General features: G+C 46.0%; 1 long non-coding RNA gene across 2 annotated transcripts; it reads right to left on the bottom strand.

The window, feature by feature from the left end:
• Nucleotides 1-419: 419 nt before the first annotated feature.
• On the bottom strand, nt 420-2,746 carry LOC119147806. Of its 2 annotated transcripts, none has more exons than XR_005104159.1 (3): nt 1,925-2,746; nt 1,197-1,287; nt 420-1,072 (listed from the first exon to the last, which is right to left on the bottom strand). It is a non-coding gene; the product is annotated as an uncharacterized LOC119147806 (long non-coding RNA). The 2 variants fall into 2 exon arrangements; XR_005104158.1 differs by having other exon boundaries at nt 2,512-2,745.
• Between the last annotated feature and the right edge of the window lie 1,898 nt (nt 2,747-4,644).

Raw genomic sequence — 4,644 nt, 5'->3', positions numbered from 1 at the left:
TGCTCCTAGTGCGTCAGAGGTTCACTGAAATCAGCAAGTTTACTCATGGCTAAAAGGCATTCTGGTTTCACAGGAGATAAGCAGATGTTGCACTTCCCCCCCCCCCGCCCCCCCCTTTGCCCCCCCCCAGTCAGGACCTTTACAAAGCCAGGTTCCTGATGTCAACAGAAACCACACCAAAGCACCCTATGTTTTCTCTTCCAGATCGTTAACTAAAAACCCATACGCTGATTTTGTTACTGGTGCCTTGTGCAGATTAATCTCCCTGGAACCTTGATAAGCGGTTGTTCATTATCATCTTCTTCCTATCACTTAACCAAGCTTTCAAATCCACCAGACTTTGCCCTTAGTGTGCAATAATGTCCTTCCTAGAGCATTATTACAAAACAAGCTTTGCTACCTTTGATAAGAAACACTACTGGACTGGAAAAATAGATATTTTTTTTTCCCCCCTTATGGTAGTGATGACGATGACAGGATCAGGTCATAACCCCCAAGAATTGTCTGCCCTTCGATTCTTGAGCGGTTTTGGCAAACAGAAGGCAGAACTCAGCAGTTTATGATCCTTTAGCTCAGCAAATTTGCGGGGGTGGGAACAGTGAAGAGGAAGGGGCACACTGCTGGGTTAACATCATTGGGTTTGCATTCCCCCAAAGCTGACAATGTAATTCTAGATGCTTATATCGCAGTCCCGTCTCACAGGCCCTAAGGTGGTTTTGCATGTCCACGCTGGCATGCGCATTCAAGATAGAATGACTGACTCAGTACTGGGCCAGATGCTGCTCCTCCTTGCAGTCAGCAATGAGAAAGCAGGACATGACAGTCCGTTTCTCAGTTGGTCTTGCTTCTCTCCACTCACTTTGTAGGCAGGAAAGGGCAGAAGATCCCCACGGACAGTCTGAATTCTTCCCTGCAATCTCGAGTCTTGGGTGGCACACCAAAAGGCTGGAACACAGTCCCTGGTCCTCAGACTATTCTGAGGCCTCTTAGTAAAGTAATATTGAAGTAGAAAAATATCTATGGGGTATCAGGAGCTGCTCCCCATCAGCTCTCCTCAATATTCCTTCTGCAGCTATGAAAGAAAACCAAAACAGAGTGCAGTGAATTGTCCCACATAGAATTAGCACAGATTTTCCTGTGTCACTCCTTTCCTTTGCAGTTCCTAGCAGGAAGAGGGAAGAGAGGAAAGGACCTACCTGACTTCCTGCGGTGTGAGAGGGACAGCCTCGAGGAACGAGCCTCATGCTGCCTTGCTGGAGCCATGTCCAGTCGAAAACCTGGACAGACCTGCAATGTGGGAAACACAGCAAGAGGAGTGAACCACCGTTCCCACCATTTGGGGCTGCAGAGCATCCTCCTGGAAGGCGACAGAGACTTTCTAGTTTAGGACAGCCATACTTTAAGTTGCTCTACTATGATGTATCCAGATATGACCTGTCTGAAAGGCTCAAATAAGAAAATCAAGTGAAAAAAAGGTAATTTCACTGTTGTTCACATGCTGGGCTTCCTGTACTATGTCACATTAAGGGACTGGACCCGAAATCCAAGAGCCTTGGCATAGGATTTGGCACACCAAGTACAACACCTTATCATGACACTACATCTGTCTCTGTATGTATGTGCCAAGGTATAGGTTGGATAACTAAGCTCCCTCTTTCGTGATCAGAGCTGATATATCCACAGGCCCCCAGAAAGCTATCAGCTCCTCATGAAGCAGACACCTACTTCTGTCCAGCTGAATAGCTCTTCTGTCTTCAATGGCAGAGTGCAACCGACTGTCATGGGCCCCAGACACCTGGGGCACACGTAGGCACCTGCATTTAGATAGCTTCAGCTGTGAGCTGGCTCCCAGCTAATTCAGTTACCTCAAAATAGACACCCAGTGCTATCTGAGGAACCTTGGAGTGCTCTGTCTGTCTCTCACCTGGCACTCCAGAAGACCAGAGATCTTCCACAGGTCCTTTGTCATGTCTGCCAGTCCCATGCAAATCCCTTGTGTGGATGTTCTTGGCTTTCGCAAGTATCAGCAAATGCTTATGTTCAGAAAAATGACTCAAATCCCCTTACTAGTTCTGGCTGGTGGTGGGAGGCTGGAAATACAGAGCTCAAAACAACGTCACTGCTGTGTCATTGCTGCCCAGGGAAGATAATGAAAAATCCCAGACAATATTTATCCTGCAGCAAATGCCAGTGGGGATCATTCCAGATGAATGCCGCTGGCTGCTGGCACAAACTGTGTCAGCCTGGAGCTGCTGCTGCACAGCTTGTCACCACTGGCTGCACCCCCCAGCATTGCGGGTCTCTCTGGGTTTGGGCTGGCCGTGGTGCCACATGGCTGCAGGGGACAGCACGAGGCTCTTGGCTTGGGGCTCTGCACCCCTCACGGTGGCTGTGCTGCCTGAGAGCTCTGAGCTGTGCTTGCTCCGCCTGGGACACCCAAATACCAGTCACTGGGCAGAACTGCTACAGAAAATGATGAGCTAACTGTAACCGATGCCGCTTGTTACATACCATGAGGCATGCCAAGAAAGCAGATGCATTGAAAGCTCTTTTCTGAGTGTTTGTTCTTTACAGTGGTTTTCTCTTCCCAGCAGCTTTACCATCCACAACACTCCTGGTTGATTTTTAACAAATTAACTGAGAAATAGGGTGGAATACCTGGCAGGGTTATTTGTCCGTTCCTCCAGTCGCTGTGGCATGCAGCAGGGTTAGCAACGTGCATCGCAAAGGGTATTGGTGACCTGGAGTCACTCCCTGCTTACAAAGGGTATTACTGGAGGAATTCAACCTTCACGCAGGGGTGGAGCAGATGGTTTCTACCACTCTAGGTATTAACAGATATGTGTTGTTGCTTCACAGACTGCAGGATGCTGTTTGCTCAGGTGTAAAACTTCATTTGTGTTGACACAGAAGCACTTGTTTGTGCTTAGTTAGGGCCTGTTATAAAACCCTCTGAACTCCCTGGACAACTTTCCCTGGCTTCTGATCAGCTTTGCCTCAGGTTTTACATAAGTCCACAGTGAAGAAAGCTTCATTTTCAAGATCTGACCAGGGACACTCTTAAGTTTATATTATTCATGTTACTTGTGGAGATGCCCAGAAGCCTTCTGCTGGCCCCAGTCCCTCCATGTGCTTTGCCTCTGTGGCTTTGCCCTCCTGTTCCTCTGTTCTTCCCACTCCTGCTGCTGGTGCCAGGCTGTGTGTGCTCTGAGCATATCTTCTGTAGCTGAAGGATAGGAACAGTGCTTTGGAGGCATGTCACACTTCAAAAAGCTTTTGATGATTTTTTTAAGGCCATTGGATAATCAATTCACTTGAGGGGGAAAAAAACCCAAAACACCTAAACAAACAAAAAAAATCATAGCACCTTCTGCCTGTTCCCAAGCTTCTGTCTTTCAAATGACAACATCCATGTCAGAACAGCTGGAAAAATGTCAAAACTATTCACTGGAGTGCCATAAATTGATGCAGGCAGACCTTGGAAATGATATTACAGAGATTAGTATTCAAAGCTGACCAAAAAAGGTTTTCATCCTTCTCCAGAGAGTTGTCCTTGCCTTCTCCTTTGCTCTGCAGCAGAATGATGTTCTCCACCTGTGAGTATTGACATTAAGGGAGAGGATGTGTCTTGACTTTAAATCTGCACTACCACAGTCAAACAGAGCAGAGGAGAACTGCAGATCTTCCCACTTCTTCCCAGGAATGAACACACTCACTGCTATAGGAAATGAGAGTCTTGGGGGAGAGGGTCTATCCCCAACAGCACACTTTTCAGAGGGAAGCTGTTCCATTTCGTAAGAACAGAAAGAAGATTCCAGCAAAGCTGTTGACAAAGGCCGAAATAAATGCTCTTCACAATTTCTTTGAAGCATATTAACACTGGAAGGTTTGGCCTTTTTAAAAATGTAAACATTTTTAGCAGAATATCGGTATATTGGTGTACATTATGTTAAGCTTTCACTTACGAAAGTTTGGGGTTTTTCCCCCCAAATAATAGATTCAGAAGCAGTTGCTCAATTGTTCTCATGTTTATAGAGTATGGGTATGGAATACAGAATGCAGGTAATGGATCAATAGGTTGCCTATGAGCATGTCAGAACTGCTGATGTAATTCACTGCTCTTTTCTGTAACGTGCTTCTAACATATGGTAACTATTTTCTTTTTCAAGCAATAAAAAAGTGTGATATAATGTGGTATAAATATATTAACTAGCATAAACAATAAATATTAGAGTAATAATAATTCATATTTAGACCTCACACCATGTCCACTGAAAACTGTGACAAGTTTCCTGTTGACACCAGCCAACTGTGGACAAAGCCAAAATGGTTTGAGCTGCGGATGGGTAGAGGAGACACACACTCCTGAAGGTCTCTAGAAGACATGCTGTCGAATTTGTAACGCCTTCGGAGTGCAAGCCCAAACAGGAGGCTGGCTGCAGTGTGTTGCCTGCCATGCGGTCTGCAAGACAGCACCTGTTGTGCTGGAGAAATTTATGATCAAGTGACACACCTAGGGGAGGAAGAGGACTAGGTGACATGCATTTAGACATTCAAGATATATTGAACAGAAACACATATATGCACATATGGCAAATTTAAAGGTACTGAACTGGCCAACAGCCCTTGCTTCAGCCCCGTTCC

This window comes from Falco rusticolus, chromosome 4, assembly GCF_015220075.1.
Source record: "Falco rusticolus isolate bFalRus1 chromosome 4, bFalRus1.pri, whole genome shotgun sequence".
Taxonomy (NCBI): Eukaryota; Metazoa; Chordata; class Aves; order Falconiformes; family Falconidae; genus Falco; species Falco rusticolus.
Note: the sequence above shows the minus strand (reverse complement) of the source record. Positions and strands in the feature narration are given on the sequence as shown.